This window comes from Pan troglodytes, chromosome 3, assembly GCF_028858775.2.
Source record: "Pan troglodytes isolate AG18354 chromosome 3, NHGRI_mPanTro3-v2.0_pri, whole genome shotgun sequence".
Classification (NCBI taxonomy): Eukaryota; Metazoa; Chordata; class Mammalia; order Primates; family Hominidae; genus Pan; species Pan troglodytes.
The window spans coordinates 112,411,019-112,426,483 of record NC_072401.2 but is presented as its reverse complement, the minus strand read 5'-3'; the positions used below and the strand labels follow the sequence as shown (position 1 = coordinate 112,426,483).

General features: G+C 33.0%; 1 long non-coding RNA gene across 1 annotated transcript in view; it reads left to right on the top strand.

The window, feature by feature from the left end:
• The window catches only part of LOC134809831 (uncharacterized), a 34,436-nt gene extending 23,430 nt beyond the window's left edge, over positions 1 to 11,006 (top strand). The window contains exons 3-4 of the long non-coding RNA XR_010156390.1: positions 3,299 to 3,396; positions 9,416 to 11,006. This is a non-coding gene — a long non-coding RNA (uncharacterized LOC134809831). The remainder of the gene's footprint in view (positions 1 to 3,298; positions 3,397 to 9,415) is intronic.
• Positions 11,007 to 15,465: the final 4,459 nt, after the last annotated feature.

Here is a 15,465-nt window from a genome sequence, read left to right as displayed (position 1 = left end):
CGAGAGATAAAAGATCATGTAGTTATTCTAAAAAAGCAGAGAACATGTAATGAATATTTGACAATAGGAGGGTGTTCAGGAATCACAAAATCAAAGGTGAGACCACAGAGCTGGGTGGCTTTTGTGAAGCTGGATTGGAGGAGTTGGAGTCCACGAGATAGAGGGGCTGAGAAGCTGGGTCTCTCATGGGCTTTCACATAGACACTGTTATCCCTCCAGATCATGGCAGGGGTTGAAGTACAGAGAAAGGCTGAGTTACTTGCCAAAGTTTTGTGGGGTGGGGAATGAAATGTGTGGAAGACCCAAACAAAATAAAATAAAGGGTTTATTAATAAACATGAGCTTACATGGGGTAGAAGTGAAATTGCCTGCAAGGAAGCAGCAGGAAGAGGCTAGAAGAATGCTGACTTCTTGCAGAACCATATTAGATGGCTCGTGGAAGAACAAGCATCCTCTATTCTTTACCATTATGAAGTGATATTCTGGAGGTTGGGATAGACAGGAGGTTCTGTGAAGTGACTGAGAAATATACTAAGTTACTAAGGTACTCAGCTTTAAAACCATGCTCTCTACTCTGTTTTGTGATTCTAGGGTGTGATTCTGAAAACTCTTAAGACTTATTTCTGCTTTGCCAGCTGCTCCCTGTTATGCTCTGACGTTAGGGGGCACCAGAGGGAGACTGAAAGACAGGAGAAGGCACTGGGTCCTTCCTGTTTCTCTAGGATGACCTCAGAAATGTTGCTTCAACCTGGTAGTGGCTGTTTATTCCAGTAGCAGCAAGCGACTCCCATTTGTGGTTCTCATATTCCCATTCCAGCCTCATGATTCCACCTCAGAAACAACACTCCAGTCGTCCAAGATCCCCTTCCTGGGGGTCTGATTCCACCTCTGCTGGGCTGCTCCTCTCAGCCTCTAAATTTTAATAACCTCAACTTCTTAATACTGCATAATCCATTTGATTACAAGTTTACAAAATTTAATGTTTAGTAATTTTTAATAAACATGAAAATCTAATGGTTGACTAAAAAATTTTTGAAAATTTAAATATTTCAAGCAAACAAAAAATGCATAGAATATGATGAGCTTCATGAACTCTTAACATGTTGCTGTGTTTTCATTTTTAAAAGAGGAAATATTACAAGTAGAGTCGAATCCCCTTTGAACCCACCCCAGGCCACATTTCTCTTTTCTTCCCTCTACAGACTTGACCAATATCCTGAAATTGGCATGTATATTTCACATGTATATGTTTTACTAAGTATATATTTATCTAAAAACAGTATACAGTATGTTTTAAATTTTGTAAAATGATATCATTCTCTGTATGATTATGCATCTTACATTTTCACTTATCATTGGGTTTTCTAGATGTATACCTGTTGATACATATGCCTCTACTTCATTTAGTATCTTTCTTTATTGCCTTGTATAGAACAGCCAGGATAGAGTATTTCTTTTATCCACTAATCATCATCTCCATTTTCTAACCTTTCCTGGAATGTGACTTAGAATATGTGCCTTCTACAATTTACTAGAATGCTAAAATATTCCCTAAGGTTATTGCACCAAATTATATTCACACAAGCAGTGCATGAAAGTTCCCACTGCTCCACATACTCAGCAACACTTGATATTTTCCAGACTTTCAATTTCTGCCAACCCAATAGATGTAAAATAATATCTTATCATTGCTTAATCTAAATTTCATGGTTCTAAGCATCTCTTGATCTGTTTACTTGCTATATTAGTTTGCCTCTTCTGTGAAGTCCCTGTTCATATCCTTTACCTATTTTATTGGTTCATATATCCTTTTCTTCTCAATCTGTAGAAATCCTTCATTTGTTGTACATTAATTCTTTATCACTTATATGCATCCCAAATATCTGGGATAGTTTTACTTTATATTTTCCTATTTTTATATAACTTTTTGATATACAGAGATTTTTATTATTTTGACATAATTAAATATCTCAGTGTTTTTCTTCATAATGTGTGGGTTTTTTTGGTTTTAAGAAATGCTCTTCTAAGAGCCAGATGCAGGGCCAGGGAGGCCGAGGCATGAGGATCACTTGAGGCCAGGAGTTTGAGGCCAGGAGTTTGAGACCAGGCTGTGCAACATAGCAAACCCTCTCTCTCTCAAAAAAAAAAAAAATTAATTAGCTGGGCACAGTGGCACTTTCCCACAGTCCCAGCTACTTGAGAGGCTAAGGCAGGAGGATTGCTTGAGTTCAGGAGTTTGAGATTATAGTGAGGCATACTCACGTCACTGTACTCTAGCCTGGGTGACAGAGCAAGAACTTTGGGAGGCCGAGGCGGGCGGATCACGAGGTCAGGAGATCGAGACCATCCTGGCTAACACGGTGAAACCCCGTCTCTACTAAAAATACAAAAAATTAGCCGGGCGTGGTAGCGGGCGCCTGTAGTCCCAGCTACTCGGGAGGCTGAGGCAGGAGAATGGCGTGAACCCGGGAGGCGGAGCTTGCAGTGAGCCGAGATCGCGCCACTGCACTCCAGCCTGGGCGACAGAGCGAGGCTCCGTCTCAAAAAAAAAAAAAAAAAAAAAAAAAAGAAAGAAAGCAAGAAAGAAAAGAAAGAAATGGTCTTCTGCCCTCATATTCTGATATTATATTTTCTCTTATATTTACTCTGAACACTTTAAACTTTTGGTTTTCACACCAAGATATTTTATTTATCTAGGATTGTATGTGGATTTTTTTCCATGTGTCTAAACTACTGTCCTAGTATCATTTGTTGAGTAGTTTCCCAACACACCCATGTATCTGTTCCAGTTTTCATTTATGAAGAATTCTTTATCAGGAGTCTCCATTCTAGTCTATTTGTCTACCTCTATTTCTGTAACACTTAACCTTGATTACTATAACCTAAAGTCACTAATGCTTCCTTATTCTTCATCTTCAGAAAGTTGTTTCAGTTATTCTTTGTCCTTTTTCCTCCATAAAAATTTTAGAATTTGCTTGTAATCTCCCTACAAACCCCTATTGGAATTGTCAATGAAACATAAATTTTACATTCTTTATCAGACATTTTCCGATCTCATCCTCCCAACAAGCCCAAAAGGTAACTGGGTCACTATTCTATTACTATTTTATGAGAGAGAGAGAGAGAGAGAAAGGAATAGATGATAGATAGATATAGATGTGAAATGTTTAGTAATGTGCCTAATTTCATAGGGCAGGGCTAATATAAGAACTTAGATTTCCAAATGGTGCTGACTTTTGTGTGTTTGGCTGGTCTGTTTATTTTTAAGATTGTGACTATCCCTTTTTTCTATCAACAGCCTTTCACACTTTTTGCTACAGTAATCTACACACAAGACTTGCTCAATGCTTTCATGATTTTAACCACAAAGAGGAAGAGAAAAACAAGAAGGGCATGGTGAGTAGTGAAAAAAAGGAAAATCTCCATTGTTTTCTTTACCTGAACATGCAGTCTTTTTCAGAGTCATAGTTTCTCTGACCTGCAATGTGCCAGTCTTTTATTTATATAAAATGAATCTCTATTACATAGATCAGAGCAATGAAGGAACTGGCTTCTTTGCTCTTGCCCTGTGTTTTTGGTTAACTTGTGTGGGGTTCTGTGGTAACAACATAAAATTCTCTAAATTGACTCTGCTACTGTTTTTGGAAGACATGCTTAGAAATATTTGAAGAATTTCCTTTTTAGAAAGACTTCAATAGAATGAATTTTTATAAATGAATATCCAATTATGAACAGTAGAAAATGACCAAGAAAGGAGAGATTCTAAAAACACATGCTATTTTAAGTATCTTGGTTAGTAGAAATATTTTCTAACTACAATCTGAAGTTTTCAATGTGTATTTTACAAAGATTTCTTAGAAACTATGCTTAGATTTTACTTTGCTTTAATGTTATTTTTTTCTATCTTTATCTAAAATCCATCCCGAGCCAAAAAATATTTTTTAAAAATCTGAAATAAATACGTATTAAATTATAATGTCATTAACCAATCAACTGTAAAATGTAAAAAAAATTAATTAATTAAAAATTCCACTGACTTAACCCACTCAAAAACTTTAATAGCATATAATATAAAGTCTTGTAGTATTAAAAGGTGTTCATTAATTTGATTTTCTAAAATTATATTTTGTTTACTTTCATCTGTGAATCAGTACTGCTCTTTAAAATTGTATGATCTTTTGTTGAAACAGAAAACAAATCTGCAAAGATATTATTGTTATTACTGATAGATAAATAGTTTGTAATTTGAAAGGTAGGTAGGAATTATTATGGTGTAAATGCATGTCAACCAGAAAGACAAATGACTGAAGTATTACCTGTTCTCCCCACCACCTCCCCCAAACAAAACCCTAGCTTCACTGTGTGGGAACACTTCCAAGAGGCAATATTCATTCTACTAAACATCTCCCACAGTATGTAGCTATTGGTACCTCAGGACAGACTGAAAAAAGAGAAAGGGAAACAGGAAAAGGGGCAGACAGCTGGATTAGACTGTGCTGTGTATATTAGTGATGGGTAGACTTCAAAAGACTTAGAGGTTCATTTTGGACAGGTGCCCAGAGATTCTCGGGCTTACCCCAAAACCTTCCATAACTTCTGATTTTAAAATTGAGCTAGAATTATTTTGAGACCAAACTTTTGGTCTTCAGTCATATTCCATACCCATGGTCCTTACAATAAATGTAAGCTAAGAGATTTAAAACTTTCTGAATCCTGAAAAATGAGATATCTATATATATATCTATATATATATAATTATACTTTAAGATATCTATTGTAAATACTTACCTAACAAAATAGTATGTTTTAAAGTTTTGAAAAAAAAGTCAACATTTTTTCCAGAGAGGTAGAAATGTCTTAAAAACATTTACCTCTTGAGTCCAGTTTTAAACAATGTTAACAATAACGCTTTTGAGCATGTTTTGGGAGACAGGTGAAACCTTCATTTGAGTTCCAACTCATCTATGAAGATTGGTAACTTTACGTCTCTGATTAAAGTGTATCCTCATCCACAAACTCCCAGTAAGTGGTGGCCTGAGAGGCAGCCTCTCAGGGTAATACGCCATTGATATAGGTCTTGTATATGAATGAGAGCCTGTCTGGAAGAGTTGACAAGGAATTTGTCCATCACTCCTTTGCAGGACCTCCTTTTAGCTGAGCACAGCGAGGGTTATCCTTTAAATAATATGATCATTCTTTAGTCTGATGATCATGTGTCTAATTAAATGTGCCTCTTAAATGGCTCATGTAAGATTTATTATTACTAACAAAGCCTACTATGGGAAAAGCTACTTTTACTAGACGTTGAAAATTATTTTTTGATACAAAGAATAAATTTCTGATATTAGCTTTGAACCAAAATAAACTACTTCTGTATTTGTTAGTATGATTCTGAGGAAGGCATGGTTTTCAACTTCTCTAGAAAAGAAGACATAGGGTGTGGACTGAATAAACAGTAATGCAATAGACACAAACTAGTTTTTAGGGCATTCACCACTAGAATCTCCTTGAATAGAACTTATACAGTGATCTCAGGAAAGGACTGTTTTCATTACTTGATTTATGAATATGTCCCTTCCTATATTCCACACTCAGCAACAGGTGCTCCAATGCCCAATCTTCATGGTATTGTATTAGGCTCTCCATTATGTTTGAATAACAATGACTCTCCAAGAGAATTAGATGTATTAGCAAGGAAATCTGCATCTGGGACAAATAAATTTACAATTTATTATATGTATAATTTTACATCCAAAGGCTTTTAAGCAATAACGGCTAGAGAACAACTAGTTATGTTTATAGTTCGAAGTGCCCCAATCTCTGAAAAGCCATTACCATAACCATATTTTGATGTCAATCCACATTTTACTTGAAAATGTACAGTTCCTGCCAAAATAGCAGTAGCTTATTTAGATATGCATGCTCTACTATAATAAAAGTGTAAAAATTAGTAACAGTTGTTCCATGTCAATCGCATGCTGAAAGCGGATACTCAACAGATATGAAATCTGGAATAAGACCTACATCTCTTTATAGTTCTTTTCTAGGATTTTTCTAAAGCAGACCTCATTTGATATTTCAAACCATTTCTAACCAAGACAGCACTTGTAATTTGAACTATTTTGTATCGTTTCGCCCATTCTTTTTCAAGCTTCTCCAATCACTCTTCTCTCACTTGATTATTAAATATTCTTAATATTGCAATAAATACTTTAAAAAGAAGACCAAAATTAATAATATCTACCAATTCTACTATTTGTGATATATACCAAATGAGAAACAGGAATAACAAGCAGAAATTAATTTCATTGTTAATTTAACATATAATTTTTTTCTTCCCCCAAACATTTCCCCAAATCCATTCATATATATAATAGTAATCAAATAAACAAATCTGAGCACCAAGATCTATCTTCTACTCTAGCTTTGGAGCCTATGACTGAGAATTAATGTAAAACAAACACTATAAATTGTTCTTCAAACTATTAAGAAAATTAATACTGTACATTCAAGATATTCATTCATTTGTTGGTTAATCATTTCTAGAACACCTACTGTGTTCAGTGTTTACCTCAGGAGTCTATTATGAGAAAATGTAAATTCAGCTATTCATACATATTCACATAATAAAGAAAAGCAAAATTGTCATATTTTTAAGTGTTATAGTATACCATTCTTACATTATGGAGTAAGCAGTGTTTGAGGTAATATGTCTGTAATCCCCACACCTTTAAAACATATTTTAGAGCAGCATTAACACACGCCCACTCAAATACATTAATGTTTCCATCTCCACTGACTCATTTGGCCCAAACGAGCTCATGTGCTTTCTCAAGTAGATAAATGAAAAGGGGATTTGAAGAGGCATTTGATAAATTACAAAGAAATAAACAATTAGAACCTCATACTTTTACCCAAAAGAAACTTAAAACAAGGAATGTCATAGTATCTATTTGCTTTTATTTGAAGGACGCATAATATACATCATAATATAAGTACGCTGTACTTAATAGTGTTTATCTCTGAAAATTTTTTCTAAAGACCACCATAACTGAAATAATAAGTAGAAAATCATCAGAATCTACACCCCTTCCATCAGTATTTAACTTATTGAACAACTTTCAAAAATCACATACACAATATACTTATTTTAAAACATAACCATATAAACTGCTTTGGAAATTGTATATTGACAAGTTCATAATTTCTTACTTCTATATATTTAAATTAAGACTTCAATAAATACACCAGTAAATGCATTTATTATTAAATAGAAATTTCTTTAAAAATTCAAATCTTAACATATTAAAAAATATAATAAAAGACTTTTTTGTTCTTTAGTATGCAAGAGTTAGATTGCTTGACCTCTCTTTTAATGACTTAATTAGCTGTACTAAAGCCCAGCTGGGCCTCTGCTGACAACATAGCTAGATATTTCAATCAAGCAGTGTTATGGAGAATAAGTAATAAATGCTACCTTGTCGCCATACAGTCCCAAACCATAGTGCATGCTGGTAATGCTAAATTTGATCAGTATGCCTCGTATTTCAATTAGTCGTGGTCTGAATCCCTAAAACTGTGTAATGTGTATGAATTCCTGATATCAGATACAGAACCACAGTCTCCCACAGTTAGAAGCCATTGAGTTTGCTTTTATTAGCAGCCAATTAATGGCAAAAATCTGCATCGCTTTTAAAATTTATAACCTCCATTCCAGCTGCATCCACGGCTCCTGCTATACTGTATACAATCAGATCCATATCACTGTCGCAAGTCAGACAGCTGCAAACTGTATTCTGTCCGCAGAAGTAAAAAATCCTTTCATACAGAAGCTTTTTTTAACCTCTTAGAAGTTCTTTTCAAAGCCCAGCAGCACTAGTCACTTTGCGACAATGAGCGATTTAATACAGAAAGAAAGAAATCTACACCAAGGTAACCTCTTGGGATGTGCTAGGTTTTCAAACGGAGTGAAACCCTACCACTCCGGCACTGCACAAGGGCAAGCAAAGCCACTTCTCCTGACCAAGGCTAAGAAAATATAAACATATAAAACCTGACCCTCATCCAAAGTTAACCCATTGAAGTCTCTGTAGTCATTAAAACAAAGTGATATAACACAAGTTCAATATTAAGTAACTTACATAAAATTTTGGTATTCAAATTTGTATGCCTGAACCTTAGATGTTTCCCTCATATTACATCTGTGGAGATCACATTCCCCATCAAGAAGCAGTTTATTACGTACCTCAAGATTTCTAGACATTATTTTTAGGAGCCAGGCTCTTTCTGACATATGATAAGACAGGAAATTTAGATGTGATCAGATTTAGTAACACAGCATAATTGCTTTGCGTATAGCTGATGCTGTCCTTTCAAGATTATTAAGAGAATAGTTCAGCTTTATGGTATTATATATTTAAGTTGCCTTGTACATAGTATTCTGTGAGGCCTGGAATATTTGATATCTGATCATTATAATGTTATTTGGGAGAAATAAAGTAGAAAGTTTCTTCCTTTGGTCTTCTACAAAATGGCATTAAATTTTAAAATACATAATAGAGATGTTTATATTAATACATATGTATACGTTTCTATGTTTGTTTAACATAGGATTTAAAAGATAGATAAAAGAATTTACCTGGAAAAAGAGGAGCATGAAAAATACTCACCAACTCTAATACATAGTAACAAAAATGTTGTACTAGGATAATACAAACTGCTGCCATGGCTATTTAAAGACAATAAAATCCTATTTTACAAATTTCAGCTGCTAATAACCAGCATTCTTTCTAACTGCGTAAATACTGCAGTAAGACTTATAATGCCACTGTGAAATCATAAGCTAGTACTTCAAAGGTGTTGTATCTGTTACAAATTTAATCTTCATTGCTTTGTCACAACTGATTTCATCCCAGCAGCTTGGAGATGCAGCATAACAACATTCTTGTTGTCCTAGACAACCTGAACCAAACTGTTAAATACCTGCCTGATGCCCATGAATGATTATAATATCGCCTATGGAATCTCCCAACAACCACCCTCAAAATGTGCAATTAGTCTGTTCCAGTTAATAGGAGGAAAAATGTATGCTTTACGACGTTCACAAATTGTAGGCATTTTAATGGCAGAGACAGAAATTCTGTGCTGTATTTCATAAATGGCACAGTATTGTGTTCATTGTATTAAAAATATTCCGCTTTTAATACTTTATATTAGGACATTTCACAACTGTGTAAAGTAAGTTAACATAGGTTTGAATCTAAAGTAATTTTCTTCCCACATGAGGAAATATACTATTTCATTAACTATAATGGATATTAGAAGTCCGTTTAGTTTTTAAATACCAAACATTTTTGTCTTTGAAATATGTTTCTGAAAAAACAGCTGTAAAGCAAATGTTTTTGCTTCCTCCCAGGTATACAGTGACACACCGTTTGCGGTAGAAGCGAGGGGAAATGATCTGAACAACTGAAAGAATTTGTGTTCATGAAGTTGCTCAGACAAGGAGCTGATGGAGCAGGGCATTGAAATCTCCTTGCATATTGGAGTTTTAATTATAAAGCATTAGGTTAAATTTAACTCCTCAGAATCATTATGAAAATTTGTAACTCTCTGGGACAATTTTAGATCCATCAACTGGCACATAAATTTAGCAGTCATACACTATATGTAGAAGTGTGTAAATATGCAAGCAGCCACCCCCACCCCATAACAATGCTGTGTTATTATTCCACAAGACAACACTTTTGAATCTGAAATCTTTTAAAATTACTAATCTGTTGCTCTTCTCATGGAACATCTTAACTACTTCATTTGAACGTACTATTTAAATAATACTAGGAAGTAGTTCTCAATGAATATTTAATTACTGAGTACTATGGTTTAAATCTTCCAACCAAGAAAAATAATGCATAGAAAATTATATTTATTATATATCTCAAAAACTGTTGAAAATTCTGAAGTTCTAGCAAAGATCACTATTCTTTATGAAATACACATCATCATTACAATGTCTGTGTTAGACATAGTATGAATATGATCTGTATGTCTTCAGTGAATTCAATAACTTAGATGTCACAATGTAACTTCCACAAAAATGAGAACACAATTTTGTTTATACGAAGACCTGGCATAAAATAAAATATGAATGAATCATTTTTAACACAAGATACGAAAACTCAGTTTGCAGGCAAATTAAGCAAAAACAAAATGTGCTTATTGTAAATATCCTATCCTTATTAGGAAACAATTACATTGTTTTCAGTAGATTTTTAATTCCTCTTGATGTGCCACTTAAAATGATTTGATTCCAAACTACTAGTGATGCAAGTTTAAACACATCCTTTAACTAGCATGGTAGTGACATATATTAAGTTGCCCATATGCAATTCACACTTGTGACTTTTCTCTGCCAATCATGAATTATGCAATTATCCCTAACTCATGGAAATGAAAGTGCATTAACTGCCCACTGTCATGTATTGTCTCTTTCTATGTCCTTGCGCACATATTTCCACGGCTCATTATTCATGGATGCATCTATGCAAGTGTAAATGTACACACATAATATGGAAATAGTCACACACGGATAAATAGCAACCAGACACTTGTTTGTAAAGATCTATGTACTTCATTCCAAACAACAAAATTTAATGCGGAACACCTCTATCCTTGTTATGGATGCCGCAAGGTAAACAAAACGGATGCCATTGTTATAAAGTAATAGAGGGATTTTCTCACACAGGAAGGAATGAAGTTGTTGGTGTACAAACCTGAAACAGCACCCTTTCATCTCTGACAACTATTTTTCTAGCTTTTTCCCCCATTAAGAAATATGCTTTTCAGCACTGATTGAAATCTCACTGGAACACTATTCAAAAAATACTGACTGTACCTTGTGTTCCTAATCCTTATCTTTTCTCCATGAATGTTAAGATAGACTTGTAATGATGGCATTTCATTCCTAGAGAAAACAATTGTTTAAAATAAAGAGTTTTGGGGAAATTAAAATATTGTGTTTTCTCCATTGAATGTTATGGTCATGTAGGTGATTCCAAATTTTGAATTGAGCATCGAAACAATTTGCTCCTGACGTGATGTATTCCTCAGGAAAGTTCTCTGATTTTAGTCTAATAAGCACTAGTGAGCACACACGTGCAATGATCTGTGATAAGGGGAATCATGAGGATTCCTTCTGATTTACATTATTTCTAACATAAACAGATTGCCTCCATTGAGGTAATTATTTCTAACTAAATAGAATGAATTTTATCAGATATTCAGGTTGTAATTTGCATATAATAAAGTTTTTTAAAATGTTGCCTCAGGCAATAAAAGCAATATTTATTGACTTAAACAAAAGTAAAATATTTTTTCCACAGCACAGATTTTTTATTGCAGATAGTAAAAATTTCATGTTCAGAATTTCTTAAAAATGTTATTCAGCAAGATAGCCCATTCAGTGTAAACCATATCTACATAAAATTAATTGGAACATGCTTTTTTTGAAAAACAATTATTTTATAATCATCTAAGTACTTTATTAAATATTATTTAAAATTAAAACTGAAATCATATAGATTCATAAAGAGATTTCAGTGGTATCTTTATTATATATTAAGAAAATGAAATACTTGATGTCAATATTTTGCTGAAAAATGCAGCTTTTCTTCATGATTATACATGCTTCTCTTTTTAATTATTTGATTCTTTTCCTAAGCAAATTTAAAATCAACCATCTTTGTTATACCTAGATAGTTAGACAAACCTTAAATCATTCTCACTAAATATTGTTAAATATTTTGTTAGTTAAGTTATATTTCAAATTCTGCTGCATTTCTCAACTTACAAATAAATTTCATGATTCTCACATTTTATAGATATTGATAATATGTAAGAAATCTACTCATTTTAATTAGACACAGTGTGACTGAAAAGCTAAAAAGAAAAATGCTGGTAAGTAAAAGATCAATTTCAAAATCGGAAAGACAATAAAATAAACAGGTGGAAATATTCCCCATTTTAAGTTGCAGTATGTAGGAAATGCTTTTCTTTTTAGGAGAAACTTTTTAACAGGTCCTATTACTGCTAAAGTACAACAGAAATCAAATGTGTTAATCTCTAACACACTATATTTTTTATGTATGTAAGTTGTGATTCACAGAAATACTTTTGCCAAGGCAATAAAAATACCCAAGAATAATTTAGGATAAACACAAGTTTTCATTACTTTTCAGTAATTTCACTGACATCATAGATAATGTGTGACCAGTAGAAGGCACTGTTACAATAAATATATACATACAGCTGCTCATTTACAAACTGGTTGGACATTCTGATGAGAGTTTTACCAACTTTTTACAGCACAAATATTCTTTTCATGTAGATATTAAGTTATAAATTTGTCCTGTAAATGTGAAGAAAAAACTCATTGTGTAACTCTTTCTTGTGTAATTTTCAGTTGGATTTCAGCCCATTTACAATTTTATTACCCTCATTTTTAATTTAATTCATAAAAAAATTATGTGGTCACACTTACCACCCTTAGCACTGCATTTAAGGAATGTTGCTCTCTTGAGAAAGAACTCAGACTGTTGCAGGATTAGACATAGATTCATGTAGACCTTGCTTCAAAACAAGCTTCTGATTTCATTCTTTTTAACCTTCAGAGGTTTGATCATAATTTGCTAGAGCATGCAGGCATGGTCTTTCAATGGAACTGCTTGGATGTATAAAAACACCTCTAATTAAATCTCTGTGAAACATACCACTAACAATGTTGTTTAGTTTGTGTTCGTATACAAAAGCTCTTGAATACCTCTCCAAGTTTACAAAATCCACGTTAAAGGAGCCAGCATTGCAAAAAAATGTTACGGCATATGTTTGGATTTTTGTATTTCAGAGTCCTGACCACTTTATCTGAATTACAGATTTAGAGCTTTGTTATGTGTGATAGTTATGATAATATGATCACTAAAGGCACAGAGACAGGGAGACTCAAATCCCTTTGAAAATCCCTTTCTCTATTTCCTACAGCTGCTGCAGGAGTTTAATATCTGATAGAATGATGAAAAAGAACAGGCCGAACTCCAGTTTTAATAAAAATTTTAACAGGTCTACATATAGTTATGAAAAATGTTATTTGCAATGCCGATTTTTAATAAAATTTTCTTAAACCAAAGAAAAAATCCTCAAGGGGAACCTGATATGAATGTGTTTTTCATATGTACTATTTAAGGCTCTTTAAAGGTTATGAAAGTGATTGATAAAATAAGTTCTATTCTATACAACACAAACCTAAACGTACTTGCACTTTTGCATTTTAATCAAATAAATAAGCAAAGCTTTCATTTTGTGTGTTGGATCAGAAACAAATATTATCATATTGTGTAGTCAATTTTTATTCTTAGCAAGAAAAATTCATATTATTAAATGATGGCATTTTTAAACAAGTCAAAGCACTGCTAACACACACATTAAAGTAGTCTATCATCTATGAATGTATGATACTAAGAAATAATACATTCTCATGAAATTGGAATTGTGCTTCTTGTGTTTTTTGAATTTAAGAAATCATATGAAGTTTGAAGACTTTTTCTTCACAAGAGAAAATAAACACATTAGGTATGACAAAATGAAATTTAATTTAACCCAAGAGCTTCAGAACTTATAAGGAATCTCTCTATAAAGTAAAAACGTCCTAAATGAAGGGTCTCATATGCAGTGGCCTGTGTGGGTGCCCTGTACTGTAATTACCCATTCATCATGATAACACAGCCTGGAAAACAGTCATGAGATAACAAGGCCGGGTCCCCAAAGTATCTACGTTCACAAAAAATAGAAACAAAGTGTTTCTAGGAAATCAGAAAGACATTTTCATTTACCGATCTAATCTACAGCAACTACAAAATAGGAGCTCCTTGTAACTTCCAATATGCTAAACACAATCAAGGAGCTCAGTTTTAAGCCTTAAAATGTGTGAGTTGTTATTATTTCCATTAAAACCATTGCATTCTAGTAAAACACTGATTCTCTAGCAACACTGACCTTGTCATTGTTTCTGAAACATTTTGAATATCATAGAAAGACTTTTTAACACAATATGCCATGTGTAATATATTAACATTTTCTTTAAAAACTTGATAGACTTTTTGAATTTAAAACTAGCTATACTAACACAAGACAGCCACTATATTCTTTACAGAGGAGCATGCAAACTGTAACCATAAAGCACAGTCTTTATTTTATCTCTAAATAAATATTCACTTTCGAAAACATTAAATTTATTATGCACTGAAATAAGGAAAGGAAAGCATTACCAATCTTATTATAATACTAAGAATTCCAAGGCTAGAATAATAAGCAATATTCTAAACCTTTGGCCCTCTTGTACATTTTACAACAGGAAATTGACAGTTGTGGATTCGTGTCTTATTCATAATCCTACCATTTAACCATTTTTTAAAAACAACTTTTACAGTTCTAGAACCAAAATTATTGATGTATTTTGTTTAGTTGATATTTTTCTGTATTTTTAGTTAAAAGACATTTTTTTGAATGGGGCAAAATGGGGGGCAGGTGATCTTAATCAGGGGATTTGAGAAAAACTGGTAGACTCAAGGTAACAAGAATGAAAGAAAGAATAATTCATTGCTGGGACCATTTTCCCCCTTGATTTCTGTATTGGGATTACAGCAGATTACCTCCAACCAAATACAATTTATCAGATACTTGTAGACACCCTTGATAAAATTACACAACTAGGAGTGCAAGTTTCTGATATCATATCTGAAATGTAAACACTTGCTTATAAAACCTATGATGCACAAAAAAAGATGAGACAAAACCAAACCTCACTAAAATAATGCTTCAGCTTTAAGTATATCTTAAATTTCCTACATAAAGTATTTTCATGCTATTTTAAGAAAGACAATTGGATGTTTAATAAGAGCATTTGCTTTCAAATTGTAAACCAAACTACAATATGCTAGTTTAAACATGCTTTGATTAACAAAAAAAGTAAACAATTTCACTTTTTAAGACATTACAAGGCTCTAAAAAACAAAAACTGGAGATTTTAGTTTTTCCAGGAAATTTCCACAAACTATACAAATGTCCATATAAAATAAGAAGTCATCTCATTTTAAGATATATATTCAAGCTTTTAATGGAAGCTCTCATAAAAAAACTTAAATCTTACAGCCCCATGTGGCCTTGTCAAACGACATGGATTTTCTGTGCATCAAAATAGACATTTTTTGTGTCTATTTTAGGCATTTCTGTGCTCTAAAATAGACATTTTTATTCAAATAAAATGAGACATTGTTAGATATTAGTTAACATAATTTATTTTACTCTCATAGAGCAAGAAACTATATTCTATAAGCAAGTTTCTTCCCCCCAAAATCAAATACACATAAATAAAATTAACTTTGATCAGAAGCCATATAAAATTACATGCTTTTA